This window comes from Uranotaenia lowii, chromosome 3 (genome assembly GCF_029784155.1).
Source record: "Uranotaenia lowii strain MFRU-FL chromosome 3, ASM2978415v1, whole genome shotgun sequence".
In the NCBI taxonomy this organism is placed as follows: domain Eukaryota; kingdom Metazoa; phylum Arthropoda; class Insecta; order Diptera; family Culicidae; genus Uranotaenia; species Uranotaenia lowii.
This window is the reverse complement of record NC_073693.1, coordinates 190,329,858-190,356,249: the sequence shown is the minus strand read 5'-3', so window position 1 is coordinate 190,356,249 and position 26,392 is coordinate 190,329,858. Positions and strand designations below refer to the sequence as shown.

At 39.2% G+C, this 26,392-nt stretch overlaps 4 long non-coding RNA genes across 5 annotated transcripts; 2 read left to right on the top strand and 2 right to left on the bottom strand.

The window, feature by feature from the left end:
- Positions 1-2,964: 2,964 nt before the first annotated feature.
- Positions 2,965-4,207, bottom strand: LOC129756069 (uncharacterized). Its single transcript, XR_008739387.1, has 3 exons — positions 4,031-4,207; positions 3,880-3,978; positions 2,965-3,817 (listed from the first exon to the last, which is right to left on the bottom strand). It is a non-coding gene; the product is annotated as an uncharacterized LOC129756069 (long non-coding RNA).
- Positions 4,208-4,741: 534 nt separating this feature from the next.
- On the top strand, positions 4,742-5,796 carry LOC129756068 (uncharacterized). Its single transcript, XR_008739386.1, has 3 exons — positions 4,742-4,993; positions 5,053-5,372; positions 5,465-5,796. It is a non-coding gene; the product is annotated as an uncharacterized LOC129756068 (long non-coding RNA).
- Positions 5,797-7,674: 1,878 nt separating this feature from the next.
- LOC129755793 (uncharacterized) lies at positions 7,675-10,349 on the top strand. 2 transcript variants are annotated; one of them, XR_008739332.1, is made up of 4 exons: positions 7,675-8,749; positions 8,814-9,340; positions 9,406-9,605; positions 9,809-10,349. It is a non-coding gene; the product is annotated as an uncharacterized LOC129755793 (long non-coding RNA). The 2 variants fall into 2 exon arrangements; XR_008739333.1 differs by having other exon boundaries at positions 9,399-9,605.
- Positions 10,350-10,359: 10 nt separating this feature from the next.
- On the bottom strand, positions 10,360-11,005 carry LOC129755791 (uncharacterized). Its single transcript, XR_008739331.1, has 2 exons — positions 10,716-11,005; positions 10,360-10,649 (listed from the first exon to the last, which is right to left on the bottom strand). It is a non-coding gene; the product is annotated as an uncharacterized LOC129755791 (long non-coding RNA).
- Positions 11,006-26,392: the final 15,387 nt, after the last annotated feature.

Here is a 26,392-nt window from a genome sequence, read left to right as displayed (position 1 = left end):
AAGCACCCGCCTATCAAAGTTGTCTTCAAAGAAGAAACATCGAAGGAACAACTTTTCGCCAAAAAAACACTGCGTGGCCCACTGAACTCATCAGAACTTGGAAATTCTTACGCCAAATCTACCGGAAGAGTAGTTATTCGCGACGAGTTGACCTCACAAGGATTGGACCTGCTGCGGGAAGTACGCGGAGCACAGGAACAACTTGGGCTTCAGTTTGTCTGGCCAGGTAGGGATGGAGCTATTCTCACCAAACGTCGGTCTGATTCTAAAGTGGAGATTGTTCGCAGAAATGAGAACAACGAAACGGGTAAAACACGTATATGGGCATCATGGCCGTCTTCATTGCAACAATTTCAATCAAAGGCAATTTTTTAATAATCCTTAAAATGATATCTGCGGCTCAGATGTCAATCAAACGGATCTTTGGTAACATTAATAAATTATGGTTTGGCACAAAATGCAAAGTTTTCACTGCTTAATCCATGGTAAAATTGATCCTAAAACTGCAGTATGTGTATGACAACCACAGATGCGTTTGACAACCAACATGTTATACCCTATTTTGAGTCTGTTTTGGGGGGTTTTGGGGTGTTAAAATAATTTTGGGAACCACACTGACGTTCTGGCACAGAGAACAGACGTACAAGCTCGAACAAAAAATCGTCAAAAAAGTGTGTAAAATTACAAATGCTATCACCCAAAAAATACGTTAGAAATTGACTACAAACAGTGCCATCTATTGCGCCGTTCAAAAGTTACAAATCAACTTTAAAGTGCCCAGTTTTCAAAAAGGCGTAATCGTATATGAATTCACAAAAAATGAATCCAATGTCTCAGTAAAATGGACGGCTTTAATTTATTGATAAATAAATAAAATCAGAGTTACTTTTAACTGGGCGAAATTTCACTTTCTTTATTTTTGCACTACTATGACAGTTAAGATAACTAACAGCTTCGGTTTAAGTTTTCGCACTTCTTGGACAGTAATTTATGTAAGAAAATGCATCACCTATGTCCAGTCAAATACAAAGAACATTCTTGACGATCAGTCTAACCCAGCAGTAGGTATTGATTCTAGGCATCTCAAAGCGGGTGACTTCCACATATCACTTTAGCATCCAGCTGTTTAAAACTATGTATTTCTAACAAATTTGAAGGAAAAAGATGATATCTAACTTTTATGATTATTTTTTTCATGCAACATGATGAATGTTCGTTCATCCAGTTTCGAACGAAACTTCAACAGTGATTTTCTTGAAGCATGCTAAGCAGCACATACGACCTATAGAAAACTGACTGAAACTTAGTCAGCATTGTTTTGACAGTTCTCTTTGGTGTGTTTAGAGACATCTGGTGGCCCAGCCAAAAGACAAAAATTGGTTCAAAAAGGGTGTTGGGATTTTTACACAACTTTTGTGGGCTAGCTTATATGTCTGTTCTCTGTGCTATTATATTTATTGTTGAATGCAAAAAATCAATCATACAACTATAATTGAATCTATTGTATGTACAGTTGAACGCAAAATATCAATCAGATAATCTATTATACACGCTCGGCCATATTGAACCATTAATGCTTGAAAAATAACCATAATCGAAGTTTTGTGGATCAAGTCATTTTATGAGTTTTCAGTGAAAACTCATAAAATGAGATTTGGAGGAGAACTAGGACTATGGTTATTTTTTAAACATGGTCAAAAATGTGAAAATAAGCAGAAAATCGAGGGTTTTTTTATTTCTATCGTTTAAACATAAAAGTATCAAAGGAAGACGACCTTAATTAATGTATAATGATGTTATTTTCAAAAAATAAAAACTTTTATTGGAAAATATGTATACTAAAGGGGTGCAAGTAGTATTATAAGTCGGCCACTTCCGGATGATCCGCTGGCTCTACCTTCCCGGTGACTGCACCCGATGATAAGTCCGTTTTTGCCTTTTTCCAGTGTTGTTCTTCTACTACCAGCTAGGATCGGACAAACTTGCCGAATTAGAGGAAGTGTTAGTACCCCTTATCATTTCTGCAATTAAAGATTAAAAAAAATTGTTATGGAATGTTCCATGGAACAATGTAACCACAATTGAATTATTTAAAAAAAATGTAGCATTAACCCTACCTTTTGGAAGATTCCAAAGATTAGTAGTTCTCTATTAATAATCGTTTTTAAATAAACCGGGAGTCCCGTTTCGCTCCCGGTGCGCAGATGAGAAGAAACAGTTTCTAAGGGGAAGCAGCATTCCTCTTCTTTTGGTGTTGCTACTGGAAGCTCCTGATACGAATCCTTTTGAAGCTTCAGATGCACGAGCCGAACGGATCTGTGTTCCTTGGAAACTGCTAGTCATTAAGGGCGCCTGTGGTCCATCATGATGGTTTAAAATTTTCGGAACCGTTCGTTCTGTTTGAGAAAAAAAATTGAAGGTTACTGACGTGGGGGATTTGGAGGATATTCAAAATATAATTTTAAATTCTCATCACTATTGTTCAATTCAGTATAGATACTTACCCGTTGTATGATCTAATAATCCTCCGGGAGTCGTTTAATAAACTAAAAAACTCTGTGAGGTTCGACCGACAGCCGTAGAAAACAAACAAAGCGCACTGCGCGTCCAATAATGATTTTTTTTCAAATAAACTGCATTTGAAATTTAACCATTTTCTGAGTTTACCACCAGAACTTAGAAAATGCTTGAAATTCAACCGAACACTATGGTTGAATAATAGCAATAATGGCAGTTTTATCGGAAAATCCATAAAACGGTTCAAAAAAAGTCATTTTTGGTTAAAAAAAAATGAGCGTGTACATATAGTTAAAAACTTCAGATTTATAGTTAGCCGAGAATTAATCGTAAATATAGTTAAATATAAGTGAAATATTAGCTTAGCTTAGCTTAATTGACTACTCACATCCACCTTAAATCATTGAACGTGAAATGCAACATGCAATATAATCTCAACCAGTAGTTCTTATAAGCTTCGTAAAACTTTAAATGTATTTTTATCGATATTAGAGCAAACGCATTTCAAATTCCATGATCGCAGGCGTGGCTCAGTAGAACTAATTCCACATCGCCAATGGTTGCTACTCCGTGATTGACCGAGGCCATCAATTTTGTCCAGAGGTCAAATGAATGGTATCTGGGATTGACAGCACATTCACAATGAACAAAACTGATGCTCTCTCTTTATACATCAATAACGGCGCCGGCCACGTCCTAGTAGTCAATGGATAGAAGGGAAAGAGAGGAAGGGATTGAAAGAATAATATTTCATGCTTTAGGACCGAGGTTACCTCTGCATCCTAGCAAATTAATTTTTGTATAGTTAAATATAAGTGAAATATTGTTGGAAAAACTATACTTTTTTCTCCGTGTTAGCTTTCTTATTGGAATACAGAATGCAACGCGTCGCTTGTCGCCCCAGCATGACATTAACCTAATTCTACACCCAAAATAATCTGCACGTAGCGGCTACGTGAAAAACTACATAGTTTTTATCCAATTGATTTTCACGTAAATGCTATCAATACGTAAACGCGTCCCTATAAGAATTCGTTCTTCATGGAGCGCACCTACATTTTACGTGAATTTCAAGTAAGTTCAACGCGATGTGGCCGTGAATGCTACGGGAGATGTTTTTAATACCCGAATGAAATTGAGGTTGATTTTTACTTTCGTATTTTTATTTCTTTTTAATGTTCAAAACAAAACAAGTTAACAATGGAATAAACTTTATTTTCCCAATATTTACACTTACACTACACTTAATAGGAAATTAAAACACTTCACTTCCAGGAACGTTTTTTTGGTTTGTTGAATCCTGTAGAGAAAAGAAAGTATACATGAATGAGAAATTAATAATTTGAATTCAAAATACTTTACCTTGTTCGTAGTTGCGTGATCGATGCGCTGTTGAACCCGGACAGTCATATGTAGCCCATATACGGTAGGACTGCTAACAAAGAACAAGTGTTCCAACGGCTGTAAAAAACAAACAATTAGGAAATTATAATTTGGCATCATTATCACTTACCAGGAGATCAAGTTAAATCCAATTAAAATGACATGCATTTTCTCTGCTAGGGAAGATTGAGAACGATTAAAAAATCTGCTTTCCTTCACTACAGCTAAAAAAAATCAACTGAATGTCGATTCCCTTTTCTAATCAGAATTTAAAACACCACGCTCTAAAAAAAATGAAAAGAAATGAATTCACTGTAGAGAATAATGATAAATAAATGATATTTAAAATGAATTCCTTAGTACACAGCAGTAAATAACGAAATTTTAAGAATATTTAAAATATTAATAAGAGTTATAACAACAAAACTATTGAAATAAAAAAAATGTTGATAATGATATAAATGTTGATAATCTTACCCGCATAAACCAGGATTGTAACCTAACGTTTTCTAAAACAATCGCAAAACGATTTGATGAGGCGTAGCTAGAACTTTACCCGCATACTAAAAAACTGTGTATAAAACAGTCTTTACGATACATCTACTGCTCTATAAATAATGATTGTCTCTGTTAACGTAGATATTATATAAAACTTCAATTCGATACCGACAAAAACGAAACATGAACGTTAATATGAAAAAGTGATGCTTTCTCAAAAGGTTAATGAATGGTAGGAAGGATTACTTTAATTTTTCCAATAATCGTAAAAATGATCTCGAACCATAACCCACGGCGTCCATGCCATGTCACATTGTCAAAATTGTCGAAAGGTGGGTCAGTGAAGCCATATGATTTTATTTTCAAAAAATTTTTTTTTATCAAAATATTGATCACCAGTACGAACTTAGAATGAACACCAAGATATCACTACAATCTGGTTTATCAAATTTTAAAACATTTTAAATTTTACAATAAATTTTAAAGTTTTAAGTCAGATTTAATATTTGGCAGCGCTGCCTGATCGGGAACAAAGAAACGTTTTTTCTACGGACCATTTTGTTTTGCACTTTTCAGAACAGAAGAACGAAACGCGGTAAGAAAATTTTAGTTTCTAATCAATTTCAATGTTTAATTTCGTTTGTTTCATTTCAGGGGACAAAAACTGAACGTTCATCCACGAAAATCTCAATAATACGAGATAATACTCTCTTGAACAGCCATAGGACGCTGAAATGTTTGCTTCAAAAGGCACTGAAATCCGTGCCATTAGATCCTGCATCGCCCAAATATTGGCTGAACCTCTGGATCCCGGGGAAAACAACGCACTTTTCGAGGCAGCGGAAGTGGGAATTGACTGCAAAGAGACATAGTCCTTGCTTAGTGGATTTCGGTATGTGCAAAGTGAAGTCAGTTCACCGACAATTTGCTCATAATTGACGACAAATCCTTCAAAGTTTTAATGCGAAGGTGAGGTGAGTCTAGCTTTAAAATCTTTTACTTACAAAAACGTTCTGAAAGCCTTTCGGACTACATGAGTAATTTTCTATTTCTGTTTTTTTTTCAGAAATGTACCAAATTGAAAAAAGACTTATCGAAACTTTTCGGGTTCCGAAGAATCGGGTAGCGATAAAAAAAACTGGTGCCAAATCCTTGGAACTCACCACAAGATCCGGAAGTGCGTCGTGGTGATTGCATGAACGACCTGAATCAGCTGAAAGAAGAGGCCAACATGGTTCTGCAAACTTATGGCCTGGCCCGCCGATCAATTTCTAATTTAACTTGAGTGTTTAAGTGTAAAAACGAAATTTTTTTTTTTTTTTTAAGAAGTATTTATGAAAGTGTGGATGATGATAAATAACTTAGAAAAAATTATTATGTATTTGGAAATTGAATACACGAGTGTTGAATAGAATAAAAGAATTCTGCAAAGTTAAAATTTAATTTTTTTTATTATGATAAATTTCCATTTATGTGTGTGGGAGCGCCATATTCACGTACGGTTCTGGACAACGTTGGAAGAACGTTATTCTGAATCGTTTGAAAACCATTATTGTTACTGTTTAGTTAAAAGAGTACTTTACGAAAAACTATAATAATAATGGTTTGAGAGTCTGAATACGTTTTCTAGAAGCGGCTTTCGGACTTTACCTCAACTGTTTGTAGAGCAGTTCTTCCATATAAGTGTTTTAACAGTTCTAAACAGTAACATAACTTAACGCCATATTCAACAGACCGTCGTTTTGGAATTCACAATTAGTGGAATGTTTTTTACGGTGTCAGTTATCGTCTTCTAAAAGTTTTTTTACGATTTTCCAAATAGTAATATAACTATTATAGTAACTGTTTGGTAACAGTATTTTTGTATTCGGGTAGGCAAACTATTAAAGAAATTGTTAAATACATTACATGAATCGTGAATTCCAAATTGATTGTATTTTTAATATGTTGTTAGGTTATGTAACTGTTAAAAACTGTTCAAACTCTTATATGGGAGAACTGTTCTCCAAACAGTTGCGATAACGTTCGAAAACCACTCATGAATAACGTTTTTGTGCATCGAACGGTTGTTGTTACAGTTATTCTTATACCGTATTTGTTTATGCCGAGTGTTGCACTACCCGATTAGCAAAGACCATGGTATTAAGATAACCGAACAATGATTTTCAATTTTACAATAAACTTCATCGTAAAATCTAAATATCTGTAAACCGCATTAAACTTTGAAACCATCATAATTTTTAAAGTCACCGTGAAGTGTATTGTTAATACAAAATATTCCATAGTTGCCGAAAATGACAGACGCACGGTATCACAATATTTTTCTTGTGATTAATGTTGTTACAGTGTACTTCATGGTAAAATGTAAATCAAAACCACGCGAACATTGGTAAATTTTTGCTTTTTACACATTTACATTTTTCCGTGTAGAGAAAATTTTATCGCGCTCCACAAACGTCACTTTCTTTCGGAGGGTTTGTTAAAATTTTCGCAGTCAGAATCAGCGAATCTGGAAAATCCGAAATCAAGCTGACCTGATTCGGATTAGAAAAAGATGGCTTTAACTTCGTTGATTATGGTAAGTAATTTAATTATATTGATTGATTTGTATGAAATAACTTAACTGAAATTTCATTCATTCTAGGAGCTGATGAAAAGGTGAAAAGTTTCCCAAGTACAACTTCAGTTAATTGAGGGCCGTATACAATGGTCGACGTGGCCATGGCAGACGTCCGCGGCAAACCGATATCGAACGGATCGGTGGTCTGGTACCAGCCGTGTCCCAGGGTCGGGCAGAAGTTGGCTCAAGAGCCGTCGATGTTGCAGTAAAGAAAATCCGTAGTGCAGATATTTTCAGCATTGCTTTTGGTAAGTGACAAGTTTGTAAATACAAAACCTAAAATTGAATAAAAATTAAGCGAACAAATGAAACTCTAATTTATTTTAATAAATACGAAATATGAATTTGAAAGAAAAAAACAAATGAAAACAACAATTCAAACCATGGGGTTTCACGGTCCTGGAATTATAATAAATTGTAAATAAACATTGATGTTCATGATCGTTGAACGATTAAAATTCAAGGGAAAACCTTGAAATTCACAATTTCGTTGAAAAAAGTGGAAGCTGTAATAACAGTTAACTTTATCGTTTTGAGTTTAAAAATGTATGGGAAAAAGTTGATTTTTTCATTGTTAAGTTGCTTAACAACCCCCTTTTTTCATGGTAAATTTTGCTGAAACCATAAATTTCACTGTACAAAAATATGAATTTGACAGTCCATTCAAGGTTTCAAGTACCATGATTCGCATAGTTTCAACCATACAATTCATGATTGCGTGAAAATGAAATTCATGGTCTTTTCACAATGTTTTTCTATTCGGGTAGTGTTGCACTGGTGCACCACTAGGTGCTGTCAAACTGTTTGTTTATTCGGACGGTGTTGCACTGGTTTTGACCTGTCGGAGTTCTGCTTACGGACGGTGGCCCACCGATAATTTTGCCAGTGTTGCGAGAGAGCGTGTGAGTGAGTGAGATAGCAATACACTGGCGACGATTTGTGTTTGTTTTTATCGGATACGGTGGAACACTCCACGAGTGGAGAAAACAAATACGGTATTAAAATTTACTTGTAACTGCACATTAACAGTAATAGTTGTAGAACGATTCGAAATGACCCCGGATCGGAAGGAATATCGCAACCGGACCGATTACTGTCAAACCATTAGTTGTCAGTTTGAATCTATCCGGTTTCCCTTCGAAATCTGTTGGTTTTCCTGACAATTTCTCCGCTGCCATACAATGACAGATATCGAAATCGATCAGTTTGATTCGGTTCGGATTTGCGTCGAGTTCTGTCAGTTTTGTTTGAAGGGCCTGTCATTCGAAAACGATCGATTTTGTTTTTGCATCGCAGCAACGGTTTTCGCAATATTTTTTTCTGTCGTCGGTTCGATTGCGAGTTCCTACGCCATATAGAAAGATTCTACCGCGAAACAACGAACGCAAAGGGCAGCCCGGTAAATCCAGTCGGGAACAGCAGACCGGATGTGTTCAACAGATACCAGCGGTTCCAGGGACTTAACCTTGGAACGCTTCGTAAGATTAGTATTGTCAGTGACGATGGTAATAATCCGGTGGTTTGATCACCAAGGCCCGCCAATCACCATTCCTGCAACATTTGTTACATTAGAATTCTAATCAAATCTAATTGCTACCGTTTGACGAAGTTCCGACAACAACAGTACCTGGGCGTCTATCTCAATGTCAGCAAAGCCGGGGAATCCCTGCTGCATTATTCGAAGCGGGAACGGGAAACCTAACAGAATGCCGTTGCGTTGGACCCCCATAGGTGACTGATTATTGATTGTTGGTGTTGTTTAGATTCAGTACTAAAAAATCTTTTCAAATTTTAGAAAATTCGTACCCAAAAGAAAGAAGCTCCTTAGAAACTTCAGCGATTCCAAAAGAAGAGGCATCATCCGAATCCAGTTCGGAGAATGAAGATGAAGCTTCTGCCCCGGTGAGGAAACCGAACAGACATCAGAACAGATCCGAACAGACGTCAACAGTTGGTTCGCAAATTGAACCAGGAATCCTACATCGATCATGGGAAACTTAGAATCGTTCCTATCAGGTGGCAGTGATCAACGATCAGAGTATAATCCGCCGAAAGGTTCCTACCAGCCGTCATCCGAGCTCCGAAGGGCAGTCAGCGGAAGCAAGGTTTGAGCAAGAAAACGGATTCTTACGAACAGCAGAAGTTGACAAGCTGTTGACAAAGCTGCACTAACCCTAAATATGACCGGGAAATGAAATACGATTGTTTTCGATGATGGTGAAGAAGGGATGGTCAAAAACCTAAACGAATCAAATCGAAAGACGAAGTCGATGCAACTTATTAACGCTGAGCAACTGAAGGGCATGGAAGCTGCACTGAAAGGTGAGTGATTGATCATAAAATTCTATTCATTTTTTAAAGTAATTTTCTTTCCTTTGAGGAGTTAGTTTTGCATCTCAATGATTCCGAACAAACAAAAGACGATCGGCCGAGGAACACATCAGTACCGAAGTTTTTTGTACCCTAGACGACGCAAAGCGCATCACTGGAGCTACGGAACAGCTACGAAACAATGGCTACGGAATCGGGTGGCGAGGGAGACGGATTACGACGAGGAGCGGGATGCTGCCTATGAGAACAACGACAGGTAACCAAGGCTTTTAAAATCTCTCCTTTAGTTTATCTCATTAGTTTGATACCTATACAGTCATTCTTCTGTATATTCTTCTGAGCATATAAAGCTAACAAAACATGTTCATAGTGCTGTTTTCGAAATTGAACTATCATAACATAACATACTGTTTACTATTATTCAACTACTAAGCAAATTTTGTTGGTGATTCTTTGCAGCGTAAATCATCAGTTTTATCAAATAGTTTCTATTATCAGTGGAATCCTCATCAATCAAAATACAGAACAATTTACGATTAATCTGTGGAAAAGAAGGATCATGAAAAATCTTCGCCAGAGCAGTAACATAACATGGTGGAGGATCTCAGCAGTCCAGTCAAATCGGAACTGAAGATTATCTCTCATGATAACAACATGGTCACTTTATTTCACACCGTAGTTTATATCGCCGTCAACAAAACTCCAACAATCCCACACTGCTGAAAAAGATCCTTCGCATACCGATACACAAATTGACAGCTCACTCGCAAAAACTTATCGTCGTCAGGAAAGTTGTTTCACCAGGGCACTGAATTCGTCGGAAATCGGTTGGATTTCTCGTCAGAATTCTAACCGATTCACGGGTTGAACGGTCCGAAATCCTACCGATTTTGGGCCGATTTTTCGATCCGGGACGTTCTTCAACGTTATGCGTACCGTAATCTGAATAGTAAGGGAAAGTAGCACGCACACACACACAAAAGAAAATTTTCTTAAAAAAATAAACTCAATTTGAAATATTATGAAATTCTATTTTATTCACTATAGGCGATGGAAGCGCTGACGAATTTGGGTGATGGTTTTGCATTAGTGCAAGTGGGATGCAGCTATAATTTCACCCAACTTTTGACAGTTCTAAAGGCGTTTTTCTTAAGGAGAGAAAGAATAACTTTTCGCTTCCATCGCCCATAGTACAATATTATTAGCACATTAGCTCCTTCATCAGGAGGTGGTTTAATTTCCATCACACGGGCATTATTGGCGTAGCTTCTCCAGCTCCTTGCTCCTCCAGCTCCCGGCGCTGCAATGAAAATAAACCTTTTTAGTGTATTCGGATCGATACATTTCTAATGTTAAATAAACTTACCTGTTGCGAACATCGCTGGTGTCCTTCTTCCAGTTTGATTTTAGAACTGTGTGACCGTATGTCGGACCCTGATCGGAGAGGACATTTTTGTTGCTGCTGGGAGTTGAACTTCAAGCGCGTTCAACAGCCAATTGAAATCGGTTTCAATCGATTTCGATTGGTAAATGGTTGTTCACTCAGCCAATGTTTTGGTCGAAACTAATCCAATTGACGTTCAATCAAGCCAATCGAAATCGATCGAAACCAATCGAAAACGATCAAGCTCGGAGGCAGGATTCGTTTCTATCGATTTCTATTACACTAACACACATGCAGTTTTTTACTTTTTACTGTCAAAAACAGCTGGTTTGGTTTGTTTCAACTTCTGTTGCATGTGACGTGGATGTGAATCGTGCAGTGCAAGTGAAAGTGGAGTCAATCGGTGCAGCGTCGGTGGTACAGTGTTATGGTGTCAGTTGCTGCAGCTTGGTTGGTGTGATCCTTGTTCGGTGGTGTGGTCCGTGTTCGATGGTGCGGCGCTGGTAGCATCGGTCGGTGCTGTGTTGGTGGCATCAGTCGGTGTGCTTGCTGCAGCAAATGATGAAAAATTGCAAAGCAAATGCAAATTTGAACTGGATGCTGTCCTTGTATCTGTCCGATATGACACCAAATAAATTTAAAAACAATCCCCCGAGTTTTATTTGATAATATTATGTTAATAATTATTTATTTTCCATATTGATCATGAGTAGATTCATTTTAGATTTTTTCATGAAGGGTAGGGTTTTTCTTCAAGGCGCATAAATGAAGAAACTTTTTTGGTTTATTAAAGTTTTATTGTAATGCAGAGCTTAAAATTATTGTAACGGAAGTACTCTCAGAGTTTCCACAACATGTTGGCCACTTGCTGGATAGTGTCTCACTTTTCGTCCAGTGATCCTGCATGTTTCGATTGAAAACATGGCTTCCAGCGTAGAAAGAAGATTCCGTTTCTTGGCATGCCGAATGCTCTGATCCGGATCTACCAAGAATGAGGCAGCAATTATGACCAGATCGCAGTTTCAACCGCAGCACTGATGTTGATATTGCTCTGGTTGGTGATGGCCAACGTTTGCAGTCCGCAAATTTTGTCCTCCGTGCTTTATATAAGATGGTAAAAATGATAAAAATGTTGAATAAGGAATTATTATGAAATATGATTTATTATCCATATTTTTTAACATATTTCTTGAACTACGAATGCTGGAGCGCTCAGTCGAATAGAAAATGACAACAAACTAAACGCATTAGTATTAGTGAGTAGCTGTTCAATCAACAGCCCAATTGAAATCGATCGAAGTCAATTGGAAAAACAGCTGATCAACTGTCAATCCATTTCAATTGATTTCGATTGGGTTTCGTTGAACACACCTTTCATGGGGGAACACGAAAAACGAAAAGTTTTTGTTTTTTTTTTCTCTTCCAGTTGTCGGCCTGTCCAGTGGTGCCGCCTAGAGCGATTTTTCAAAATTGTTCCAACATGAAATCAAAAAGTTAATACAAAAAAGATTTATAACTTTGATGTTTCTATGTCGCCTGTTTGCATGTATGCTAGCCTACACATCAAATTTGAAATTGCTGGTTACTTTTTAACATGCATTTTATTCAATGACAAATGATTGACAAATGATGTAATAAGTTGCATGGAGTCGTAAAGAAACATTCATATTTATATTGTAAATTGAAGAGCTATAAGCGGCCGTTCAGATGCCACGTGGACAACAAAATGAGATTTTCAACCCCCTCCTCCCCCTCCGTGGACAAGCGTGGACATTTCCACGTGGACAGATTTGAAATTTGTTTTATTTTCAAAATCTAATTTGACAGTTAGAAAACACCACTTATTGCCTTTTTGTTATTGAAATGGCTTATTTAGATAAAAAAAACGAATAAGCATTTCCTGAAATAAAGTAACTTTAAAAATTTTTAATTTTCAAATTATCATATTAATCACTTGCTTTCAAGTGGCTACTAGTTGTTTAAACTTAAACTGGAAAGCTTTGAAATTTTAAGATTTTGATTGTAACATTGTAATATTTATTCACCTTTAGAAAATATTTTGAAAGTAAGTGTGTCCACGTGGACATTACCCAAACCCCTATCCCCCTCTCCGTGGACAAGTGTGGACATTTTCATAACCCCCTCTCCCCCTAAGTTGTCCACGTGGTAACTGAAAGGCCCCATATGACCCTCGCTTAGTATCATGAAAATAATAAAAAGTAAAACTATTTTCGTAAATTTGAACTAATTTGTTTTTAAAAACCATCTGGCATCTCTGACAGGACTTTTCGTTCATTTTTATGACAGAAAGGATGAACGGTATGTGTACACTCAGGCAAATTCTTATTAAAATTTTCATAAGATGCGTCTTATGAACCGTTTTCTAGAGCGCAAAATTGTGTTTCATAAGAGTCTTATGAAATACTTTCAGTTTTCATAAGAACATCTTATGAAAAATAGAAGAAACGGCTTTGTGAAAATATAATGAACACATTCATTCTTTCCATCAGTTTTCCATCGTCTAACGGTACGAAGCATTCGCTAGTTGTTAGTTATTAGTTTTCCTAAACAGTGAAAAATTATTGTGATCTTCTGAGTGGTAAGTTTGAGTTGATGGTTTTGATGTGAACGATTAATATATTTGTAAACCAAAATATTTTTTTGTTTGCTTTTCAGTACGCGGACCGGAAAAACACAAGGCCAAAGAATCGGATGCGACAAAAAAAAAATTGTTGGAACCGGGTGTTGAGGTGTTGCTGATGGTAGCCATGAAAAATTAAATTTCAAACAAATCCGGAAAACAATAAAGTGAATGTTTTCAACATAAAATTTCTTAAATTGTTCTTATTAGAAGTGACTTCCTGTTTCCATAAGAGCCTCTTATGAAAACCATCAAACCCCCATTACATTACACCCAAAATAATTTTGAAATTAATTTTACGGTATTTTTCACGTAAACTATGCTTTTGTGGCATAACATCGATTCTATGGTATCTTTTAGTACCTTCTTTACGTTTTCGTAACTAGCTCATGAATTTCACGTAAAATACAAGTGAATGCTTTTTTCAGAAGCGTGTGATTGCAAATTCTTATAGGAAATGATAATTGTCTTCTGTCAGCTGAGTTTGTTTTCTGGTGAGCCTGTATCTGGTTTTTGCTAACTCTGTGGTTATTTCAGACCGAATCGTAATAGTGTAGAGTTTGGTGCAGGAAGCTAAACAAAATGCTTATTATTGAAAATTCGATGGAGATTATTTCTTTCGAACCAGTGAGGACGTAAGTTATTCGATTTTCTAAACAACATTTTCAAATTATTTTTTGAAGCGCGGAGCTTATTTATTAACGAATTTGTTTAATTATTTCAGGTCATGTCGATATGTTGCTGCTGTAAAATTTTGGGCTATTCGTGCTGGTACCAGACACGATCAGCCATTCTTTAGTTGCCCTGTCAAAGAAATGAGTTTTCTACTGGTTCCTAACAAGGTAAATTGTTTATCATTTAGATAATTTCTTTTTGATTATTTTTTTTTTAATTTTACAGATTTTACCTAATCAACCAGCTGGAAAGAACTCCCGGAATTGAGACTTTGAGACAGCAAAATAAGTGTAGTGGTAGTGTTGTGGTAATGTAATATTTAGTGAAAGAAAAGAAAAATAAATATTAGTTATAAGAAAACGTATAAATTTTTAATTCGAAAACCGATCTTAACCTCCATTAATTGCAATGATTCAACTTGAATTGAAAATAGCTTTCATCAGCACATCTGTTTGAATTCATTGAAAATTCACGTAACTTGTAGGTGACGTTTATGCAGCAAATCTTATTAGGAGATCGTTCACATGTTTTATTCGTAGAAGTTACGTGAAAATCAATTGGATAAAAATTATGTAGTTTTTCACGTAGCCGCTACGTGCAGATTATTTTGGGTGTAGGTGTTCATCTTCAGAAATCATTCGCGTCATAAGACAATCTTATGAATTTCAATGATTTCTCTTATGGCGCCACTTCATAAGAGAATCTTATGGCATACATAATAGTATTTTTCTGAGTGTAACGGTTCGAGTTTGGTTTTACGATTAAAGAAAAATTGACGGTAATCGTTCATATCATTCTATAACCTTTCCAGATACCATCACGTTTTCACATAAACGTTCATGTTTCGTTCTTATCGTTTGCAAAGTAAAGTTTGGAAGAACAGCTACGTTTACACATAAAATCACTTTTTCTGAAACCGTAGATGTATCGTATAGACTGTTTGAGATATGGTTTTTTAGTATGCGGGTATCCATGATTGACGTAATTTATGGTTGATACCTTAATCATCCGTTTGTAGCATGATGCGTCTAGGATGGTGATCTCATATGTCAAATCGCCATTCAGCCATATTGAAAAAAAAATTGACAGCTGGCTGTAGTGTTTACGAAAAAAGGGGTCCAGAGATGCCAGGTGTTAGAGATAAAAAATCAGATGGCAAAAAAGTGTGTGTATGTGCACAAGCCAATCGTAAACGAAAGAACAAAAGATTTAAAACCGTACTGGGGTTTAGTTTATTCTATTATATTTAAATTGAGTTTTCGAAAATAAAGCAATGATGTGAATATATTCAATGAATTAATTTGTATTCTAAACACTTTTTTTTAATAAAATTACAATACAGTTCGGTCTTTCCGTATGTTCCGAAAAAGAAAAACTTTTCATTGACCGTTACGAAAGAAAGGATCTCAAAGGGTGAAACAAACAACCAAGACCCTAAACCGGATGTTGCTTGCCCCTTATTCTTGTTACTTTATCCAAAGAGCTATTTTGTTTCCCTCCAATCGAAAAGTGTTGGATGAAAATTAAAATAAATCGGTTCTGCTAAAAGAATGCTATGAATTCTGCTATTGATAATTTTCATTAATAAATAATAAACGATTTTATGATTCGAAATTTTTACATATTAACATATTCAGTTAATCTACCTTTACCACCACCACCCACGAGCAGCGCTGAGCTGGAGCTTTGCTGCACTCGAGGATGACTAGCAATTGGACAGCATCACCTGCAGGAATCCTTCAGGGGCTCAATCCATTCCGGACAATCAGTGGATCGAACTGATTCCCCAACCCACTCATCGGACTTATCGTCATGCTGCTCAGGCGCCTAACGTTGCGCCTATTTTCCTATTTCAGCTCATCGGTTCCCTCGTTCAAAAGTGCCAAAAACTTCATCTGGTTTTCTCAAATGCTACCCATCAGATCCAGATTTCTCGATTAAATCTTCTGGAGCAGCGATGGCAACAGACAGGGGTCCTCCTGAAGCACCTTCTTCATCTCGATGAAGATCGGATGTTCCTGCAGGCGGGCCAGCCGCTTCTCGGACGATGGAATGTAACGCCTCGCTATGTTACCATCCGATTTGATGACTTTCTGCTGCTTCTATATAGCTCTTGAAAGAAAAAAGTGTTGAATAAGCATAAATTTGTCATAAGTAATGCAAAATTAATGTTACTCACCGCTACCGACAAAGCTGGCACCGTCGTTTATAGGTCCAACCTCTTCAAGCTTTGCTTACCAGCCCGGAGCTCAACCGGAAGATTTTGTTTCGATTCTATGAATTATAATTGCAAAAATCAAGGCGAAATCTTTGTCTAAGCAATATCTTGATGATTGGCAAAACTTCGTGTTTTACAAAAAATCAGAGCACCTGGCATCCCAGCCAGCCAGCAGCCAGCCGAACAGCCAGCTGTCAAATTTCGGTTGCGTTTCGCCCCCTCCTCCGCATCCAACCCTCGTCTACTTTTTGCCAAAGTGAGACCACCATATCTAGATGTCATCATGGTTTGTAGCTCTCTTCCAATTAAAGAAACGCTTCAAAATGACAGCTTACTCAATTCAACCAGAGAGTGGAAGAATAAAGAGAGAGAGATCACTGTCTGTTACAGAAAAAGAACGAAAACTCTCAAGCTGTGGTTTAACGTCAGTTCGTTAAGAGATGTTTATGAGAACAGTTCCGAAATGTTTTCAGTGACGAGATAAAAGAAAAGTGATGTATCGAACGGAGCGTTTCCAAAAGTCGCGATGGTTTGTGTGAAAGTGTGTTCGAATGGTCGACAAAAGGCTAGTGAAGTGTTTTAGAACCACCAGTCACGAGTCACGACAAAGGCGTTGTCGGTAGACGTAGAACTGCAGCTTCTAAATGGTATGTTTTTTATATGTTTTATTCTTGAAAAGTAAGTGTTTTCAGACAGTTTTGTGTTAGTAAGGAGACATAAAAACTGCCGCGTTCCAAGATGGTGGACGTTGAAATTCAGACTCGGCGAAAAATAAATAACGGTGCATTTTATCGAAAAGAGATAAACACAAAATTTTTAACTTAAAGAAAAAAAATAAAGCAGATTTTGGTACGAATAGATTGTGAGGGTTAATTACAGTCCCTGCAGGCTACGTAAAAAAAAAATCGAAGTACTGTGAGGGTACAGTCCCTGCAAGTTACGTTTATAAAAAAAAAATCTGTGAGGGTTAATGAAAGTCCCTGCAGGTGAGAAAAAAAAGTCCTGTGAGGGTTAATTACAGTCCCTGCAGGTGAAGTAAATAAAAACAAAAAAAAAGTAAGTCCTGTGAGGGTTAATTACAGTCCCTGCAGGTTACCTGAATAAAAACAAAGAAGTCCTGTAAGGTTAAGCTAATAAAAATAGACACCTGTGAGGGTTAATGAAAGTCCCTGCAGTTTAAGTGAATGGAAAAAAGTCCTGTGAGGGTTAATGAAAGTCCCTGCAGCTTAAGTTAATTTAAAAAAAAAAAGACTTGTGAGGGTTAATGAAAGTCCCTGCAGGTGAAGTGAATGAAAAAAAAGAAAAGTCCTGTGAGGGTTAATTACAGTCCCTACAGGTTGAGTAAAAAAAATAAAAGAAATTCTGTGAGGGTTAATGAAAGTCCCTGCAGCTTAAGTTAATTTAAAAAAAAGACTTGTGAGGGTTAATGAAAGTTCCTGCAGGTGAAGTGAATGAAAAAAAAGAAAAGTCCTGTGAGGGTTAATTACAGTCCCTACAGGTTGAGTAAAAAAAATAAAAGAAATTCTGTGAGGGTTAATGAAAGTCCCTGCAGCTTAAGTTAATTTAAAAAAAAAGACTTGTGAGGGTTAATGAAAGTCCCTGCAGGTGAAGTGAATGAAAAAAAAGAAAAGTCCTGTGAGGGTTAATTACAGTCCCTACAGGTTGAGTAAAAAAAAAAAATAAATAAAAGAAATTCTGTGAGGGTTAATTACAGTCCCTGCGGGAAAAGTAAAAAAAAAGAAGTCCTGTGAGGGTTCATTAAAGTTCCTGCAGGATAAGTTAATAGAAAAAGAGACCTGTGAGGGTTAATGAAAGTCCCTGCAGGTTAGGTTAATAAAATAAAAAAATATAGTCCTGTGAGGGTTAATGAAAGTCCCTGCAGTTTATGTGAATGGAAAAAAAGTCCTGTGAGGGTTAATTACAGTCCCTGCAGGCAAAGTAAAAAAAAAGAAGAAGTCCTGTGAGGTCCCTGCAGGTTTATTTCATAAATAAAGAGACCTGTGAGGGTTTATGAAAGTCCCTGCACAGACGAATAACAAAAAAAAAAAAATAAATAAAGTTCTTTGAGGGTTACAGTTGAAGTGAATGAAAATAAAGGAAAGTCCTGTGAGGGTTAAGTTGAGTAAAACAAAAAGAAATTCTGTGAGGGTTGATTACAGCCCTGCAGGAAAAGTGAAAAGAAAGAAGCCCAGTGAGTGTTAATTAAAGTCCTTCATGTTAAGTTAATAAAAAAAAAGAGACCTGTGAGGGTTAATGAAAGTCCCTGCAGGTGAAGTTGATAAATAAAAAAGAGAAAGTCCTGTGAGGATTTATTACAGTCCCTGCAGTTTAAGTAAATGGAAGAAGTCCTGTGAGGGTTAATTACAGTCCCTGCAGGTTAACCCTTCGTTTTATAAAGTAACAAATTTGCCACAATTAATGTGTGGAAAAATGAAAAAATCGTATTTTATTTTTTTCTTGATGTACTCATCATTTTCATCTGTTTAAAATGATTTTTAAGGAAAAAAAAAAAAAAACATGAAACAAAAAGGTTTAGTAAAAAAAAAAAAGAAGTTCTGTGAGGGTTAATTACAGTCCCTGCAGGAAAAGTGGACAAAGAAGTCCTCTGAGGGTTAATGAAAGTCCCTGCAGGTTAAGTTAATTAAAAAAAAATGACCTGTGAGAGTTAATGAAAGTCCCTGCAGATGAAGTGAATGAAAATTAAAAGGAAAGTCCTGGGAGGGTTAGATACAGTCTCTACAGGTTGAAACAGGTTGAGCACCACTGACTCTCAGTGTGTGCTGCACGGCTAACTACAACCCAAAACACAAACACTCAAAACCCAAATCGGTAGCAATTACAATTATTTACTATTACGACATTTTAAAAACTTAAGCTAGCTTACATTATTACTCACGGGCCCGTTCCTACCATAACATCAAAACAATAACAACAATCATATCACAGCTGCTTGGACGGCACAGGGGTATCACAGCTTCCTTTCTTCTTATCACAGTCGTATTTGTAGAACTGGCAACCCTGCCTGGCTGCACTGCTTCGACGGGCGTACCACAGCTGCCCGGAGCACTTCCGCCTACTTCCGGCTGGCTCTCGTAACGTCCGCAGCTTGATTTCGCAAAAACGGGACTCGCAAAACCAAGATGGTGAAAATCGAGTCCCGAAAAGCGGTTTTCTCAGCTCCCAAAAACGACCCTATTGAAATTCATTGCGACTTTAGGATTGGCTCATGCAGCACAATAATAAGGCACTCACCCAATGGGGCCGTTGTCTTCTGCTGGATCTAAGGTACCACCCGCTGCGTGATTTACGAGGCACACGACACTACAAAATCGAGCAGTTACTTTAAAGTCTCCAGGAGAGGGCTTTTATTTTAGGTTAGACTCACCCTTTGCCTTATCTCGAGGCTGCGAAGCTTTCTTTCTCCTTCTTTTGCCTTTTATTTTGTTCTGCAAGTCCTCAGCAATCTACGGCAAAATGCTGGTTGTTTAAGAGGTAATCGTTGAAGGAAAAGTGTTTTATTACCTGAGTCGCTTTAACTGGAATCGAGTTGCTGCTACCTTCGCTCGGTTTCCTTTGTTGCTGGACACACTCGGGGAGCACTTATTTTTCCGCTACCTATGAGTCGAAGAAATTACTGCCTTTATCCGATCCACTGCAAGTGGTTTTACTGGCTCACCTTTTCATCCAACAGCTCCGGAATGTTCTCCTTTTCCGATGCCAACAGCTCTGCGACACCAAACGATAGCGGACACTTTTGGTTTAACGCGCGATGGCGAATTTTTACCGCCTAATCGTTTTCCAACGTTGATTGTTTTGAGTACGTTGATGATTGTTGTTGTTTGTTGCTTTTTGTTTGTGTTGTTTTTTCCACGTGCGCGTTTGACAGCTACACTCTTATTATTAAACACTCATTCTTTGGTATCTTTTTACTCAATCACTACACGCTCAGAACAAAATAGCTAGACAAACTTAATTATAATGCTACATACACTACCGCAACGGAAGAATTTTTCATGAATCGGAGACAAACGATTCATGAAAAATTCAAAAACCTCTATACCTAGGCAACGATCAGAGACATCGGTCTGGCCACCCTAAGGCAACCACGAAACTTCGCAAGCCACCGCAATGCTTGCCAGATCGAAACTTAAAGGCCCAAATCAAAATACTACTCCAGCGACTTCTGGAAGACTTGACCGAACGCCAACGAGTCTTGGCAAATTGTCTCTGACCGTTCCTGTACCAGCTTTCAAATTCTTGCCTCCGCTACGGTTACAATCACAAAACAGTAGCTTAAACATTACAAATTTGCTCAAAAACACAAAACATTGAACAAATATAAAAATTAAAAAGAGGTTAAAAATATGGTGATTAAAAGGAGGGAAAAGCAGCAAATCCGTGGAAAGGGAGAATTTAGTTCCCTGATCGCCAAGAGCCCGAATGGAGGTTATACCGCGCCTCCAGATCGCGTTGCTTTTGAATGGAGGGTTTTCTTGACGACCCCGTTTATGCTACTTCCCCTAAAATAAGGACTAGTTCAGCATGTGGTTCGAACACTGGATTCACCTCGTATGTAGTGACACCATTCCAGATTAGTACGGTTTGTTGTTTTGTTCCAAGACTGTATTTTGGTGGAGTATCTTCTCTTCGTAGCTGGTGTAGCTCATAGCTGGTTTATGGGTGCTGTTGTCCAGATGTTGCTCTCCGCGGCTCGATTTGTCCCCATCGGCAAACGGTCCGTCTGTCCGGATTTTCGTGGAATGGTCATCCGTTGTTGGCAGTCGTGTTTCTGCGTGCGTAGCTGGATTTGCTGGTTTGTCACGTTCCAGTAACGGCGTGACAGCGCGAGGCATGTACACGGTCAGTTTCTCTCGCCCTGACTAACGGATCGCGCTCAAGAGAGCTTCTTGCTGGTTTGTCACGTTCCAGTAACGGCGTGTTTGCGTTTAGCATGAACACGGTCAGTTTCTCTCGCCCTGACTAACGGCTAGCCCGCGGGAGGCCTTGCGGGTGTAATGGTGACGTCTTTCGGTGTCGTATTGGAGAACCTGGCCTGGCGTTCCAATACTGTCTCCTTACGAGACTCTCTGCGAACTGCGTCCAGCCCACAGAGTTCGATTTATCTCGGTTCGTGAACGGAAAGCGCCTTGGCGCTGGGGAGTCATTTCCGGGTATTCTCGGTCTGCATGGTCCTGTTTTTGACCTCCATTTACTGAGGAGCCTGTCCAGACGATACCTGCACACTCCGTACTGCTTCAGTATGCGTTGTCCATGTCGAGGAAATAACTGCTATCGCTCGAGGAGCAGGTTTGCAGCGTGAGTTCCGCACTGTCGCTGCGGATGAGCTCTATCCGCTTGCGAAGGCGTTAACTATTGCTCTAGTCGGGCATACTGTCACGTTCGGTGTAGTGTGGTGATTGACGCTGTGCGTGTTTGTTGAGTATATGACGATCTCTTTGTTGATCACCCTTGGTGATGGACGTAGCTGTATAGTCGTCAAGCGAGGAGGTAGTGAAAGGTGTTGTTGCTCGCTGCGCTTGACGATGGCTCGATTTGTCCCAATCGGCAACGGTGTTTTCGGCGATAACGCAGTCGTTCACAGGCCTAGCCTGTCGTCATAGCTGTGATGATTCGAGGAGATAGCGAGCGATGATCCTGCTAGCTGCCCTCGATGGTGACACGATTTCTCCCGATCGGCTAACGGTGTTTTGAGCGCATTGAGCGTAGTGGTTTACAGACGGTGGTTGATCTGCGTCATAGCTGGAACAAGGCGGTATTGGTAGTTTGCGGCAGAGAGTCGATATGGTAGTAGCGGCCGTCATGAAGTCTACTCCGCACAACTTCTGCGCAAAACTGTAATCCGCGGGGTTCTTGATGTTGTCCTGACAATCCCTTTGACTGCAGCGACGTGGTGTTTGGAGCTACTGTACTTTCCAGGATTTCCGGCATTCCAATATCCCAAGCGCAATTCAACGCTGATTCGGCGTCAGGAACGTGTTGTTGTGGTCCGATAGGATTGGAGGCGAGGTTTCAATGTATGTATGTGGGTCCATCAGCCGTCTCAATGTCGTGTTTTGTGTGTGTGTTGTCAGCAACTGCTTACATAGCTTGAATCTCTGCTAGTCGGCTTTTATGTCTTTGGCATGATACCGACCCTGCTTTCCTGATTGGACATCTTCCAATTCGTAGAGGTTGGTGCCCAGAATTTTCCTAACCATCGCCGGTACAAATTTGGGGTCCAATTTTCTATTGATGTGGTCCGCCTTCGATGAAAGGGTAAAGTTGCGACGCCACACCAAGTCTCCTACAAGAAATGTAGCTGGTTTCTTATTAACGTCGTATCGTTGCTTTGATTTTGTGTGATTGTTTTTAATACGTTGCTGAATGAATTCGTGTATACGGCGAATTGATGACAAGCGTACTTCCTGAGCTACTTTGGGGTCCTTCGGTGTATTGATGGTTTGTTGTGTGTACAGATCAGTGTGAAGCACTAGGTCTCTACCAAAGTTTGCATGATGAGGACTTATTCCCGTAACCTCATGTTTAGCGCTATTTATAGCTGCAGTGATGGCCGCTAAATTGGCGTCCCAGTCCCGATGGTCTTCTTCGATTAACGCCCTGATGCAAGTTATTAGCACACGGTTAACCCGCTCAGCATTATTTACCATCGGACAGTAGTAAGCTGTTGTCATGTGTGTGATGTGGTGTTTTGCTAACAGAGCTTTAAACGCTGATGACAAAAATTGTTTCCCGTTGTCCGATAAGATAATTCGTGGCCTTGAAAACTTCAGGAATACCTGCTTTTCCAAAAAATCCACCATTTTGACCGAGTCTGCCGCGCGCATGGGATGGACTATTATGTACTTGGTCACCCAGTCTACTACGACCAACATTACTGTGTTTCCTGCTTTTGATCTGGTTAAGGGGCCAACAAAATCGACTGAGATTAATTCCCAAGGAAGTCGTGCCGGCTTCGCCGCTCCCATGGTTGGCATCATAGCAGTGTTTGATGCTTTGCACGCCTTACAAATATCGCATGTCCTGATGTATGCTGCTACATCCTCAGCCATCTTCGGCCAGTAAAAGAAGGTCTGCAGCTTGTGGAAGGTCTTCATGAAACCCAAGTGCGCCGATGATGATGAGTCATGAAATCGTCTGATCGTTTCTAGTCGTTCGTTCTTCGGTATGACTTTCTTCCACTTGTGCGTGACGTTGCCTATCTCATCCTTGCACTTGCAGTTCTTGTATAAAACACCGTTGATCAGCCTGAAGTCAGGAAAGTTGCTTGGGTTTTGTTCCACCTGCTCCTTCAAGTGCGTGTACCAGGAATCTGCTTCTGAAGTCACGACAAAAACTTCCTCTGGAACAATTCTTGACAGCGCATCAGGGACCACATTGATAGTTCCTTTGCGGTATTTGATGTCAAAATCAAATGCATTCAAGCGGAGTAGCCAACGACTCATGAGTGCGGTGGGATTCTTCAGGGACCTAAGATAACTTAGTGCGGCATGATCACAATACACTGTGAACTTAATCCCCTCTATGAACCCTCTGAACTTTTCAATGGCTCTAATGACGGCTAAACATTCTCTTTCTGTTACCGAGTATTTACGTTCCGAGGACGACAGTTTTTGAGAAAAGTAACAAATTGGATGCTCTTGTCCCTCGAACTCCTGCGTAAGGACCGCTCCTATTGCAATATCACTCGCATCACAGGCTATCGCAAACGGTTTGCTATAGTTTGGCATTGCTAAGACAGGTGCAGAAGTAAGGGCTTTTTTCAGTTTTTCGAACGCCTGCTCCGCTCTAGTGTTCCATCTAAACTTTGCTTTAGTTTTGGTGAGTTCAGTTAACGGCGCTGCTATTTCCGAAAAGTTCTCAATAAAACGGCGATACCAGTTGCTTAGGCCAAGAAAACGTTGTAGTTCTTTCCTTGTTGTGGGGGTTGGAAAATTTATGATGCAGCTGATTTTCTCTGGATCTACGTTCCATCCCTTCTCGTTCAGGACGAAGCCAAGGTATTTTAATTCAGCTCTACAAAACTTGGACTTTTCTTTTGAAATGGTCAAATTGGCCTTTTTTAAACGGTTTGATACCTCGGTTAATAATTGAAGATGTTCTTCAAACGTTTGTGAGCATATTATTATATCATCCAGATAACAAAATACTTGTGGTTCCAGATCTGCAAAAAGGTGTGTCATTACCCTCGATAATGCCTGACTCGCTGTGCATAATCCAAAAGGAACAACTTTGAACTGATAATGTCCCCGTTGAGGTACAGTAAAGGCAGTCAGCGGACGAGAACTTTTTTCTAGTGGTAGCTGCCAGAACGCATCTTTCAGGTCGATTGAAGTGATGTAACTGCAATTGCCTAGATTGTTGATTATGGCTGAGATCTGTGGTATGGGGTACCCTTCATTAACCATAATAGAATTAAGGTAACGAGCGTCCAGGCATACCCTGTAGTTCCCGGTTTTCTTTTTTACCGCCACCAGAGGATTGTTCCATGGTGAGAATTGTGCCTCTTCTATAACATCCAACGAAAGCATTCTGTCAATTTCTTTATTGATTTCCTCTAGAACGTATGGTGACATTGTATAGTAGCGTTGTTTTCGCGGTATAGCTTCTCCCACATCAATCTTGTGGACATATAAAGTGGTTCTTCCTAAATGCCCTTCTGTTGCCACTGGAAATTCGGATATCACGGCGTCTAGTTGCACCTTCTCTTCAGACGACAGTAGCTTCATTGGTTCGTCGTTTTTGCTGTCAACTATATGTTCGGCCATGCAGCAAATGGCCTTCACTCCAAACTTTTCCCAAAAGTTCATGCCTAAAATTATGCAATCAGGAATGCTGGGGATAACCAAAAGTGGTAGAGTGTCCTTTCGGTTGTTGTACTCTATTGGCAATCTGACGAAACCTTCGACTGCGTGTTTTGTACCATCTGCTGTCCTTATACCTCCTTTTATAGGTTCTTCAACCAAGTTGAGTTCTTGCACAATTCCTGTCATCTTGCCTCCCAATAAAGAACAAGTAGCTCCACTGTCTAAGAGTGCGGTTAACTCCCTGTTCCGGATCTTAATTTGCGCATGTGGTCGATTATCTGTTCCGGTTTTGATGACGATAGAATGCAGATAATGAAAGTCGAATACGTTTGAGGGATTATTAAGGAACGGAGAACTGTTTCCCTCTATTGCCGATTCTCCGCTGGCGGGTTTCCCGAATCTGTGCGACAAGTGAAACAGCTGCGTAGTGAATAGCCTTTCCTGCCACATCGATAGCAAAACAGAATAGCCTGTGGTCTCGGACAGTCCATGAAACGATGACCCTCCTCATCGCAGTTCCAGCAAACCTTCAACAAAGGTCCTGAAGTTGTAGGTTGTTGATGTGGTATAGATTCAGCGGCGTTTTGTCGATTCTCTTGTTGTGTTGGTAATTGCGAGAGTCTTCCCGGAAATTGTCTCTGTGGGTATGCGACCGGCTCGTTGGATTGTGTTCGGTAAGTTGCATTCTCTGGGGGCTGCACAGCGAAATATTGATAACCAGTTTCTTGTCTGCGCTGAGGATTAAATTTTTGCTCTTGCTGTAGTTGAAAAGGTCTTGCTTGTTGCGGTGCTCTTGGCCCCACGTTGGGCGCCAATGAAACAGGTTGAGCACCACTGACTCTCAGTGTGTGCTGCACGGCTAACTACAACCCAAAACACAAACACTCAAAACCCAAATCGGTAGCAATTACAATTATTTACTATTACGACATTTTAAAAACTTAAGCTAGCTTACATTATTACTCACGGGCCCGTTCCTACCATAACATCAAAACAATAACAACAATCATATCACAGCTGCTTGGACGGCACAGGGGTATCACAGCTTCCTTTCTTCTTATCACAGTCGTATTTGTAGAACTGGCAACCCTGCCTGGCTGCACTGCTTCGACGGGCGTACCACAGCTGCCCGGAGCACTTCCGCCTACTTCCGGCTGGCTCTCGTAACGTCCGCAGCTTGATTTCGCAAAAACGGGACTCGCAAAACCAAGATGGTGAAAATCGAGTCCCGAAAAGCGGTTTTCTCAGCTCCCAAAAACGACCCTATTGAAATTCATTGCGACTTTAGGATTGGCTCATG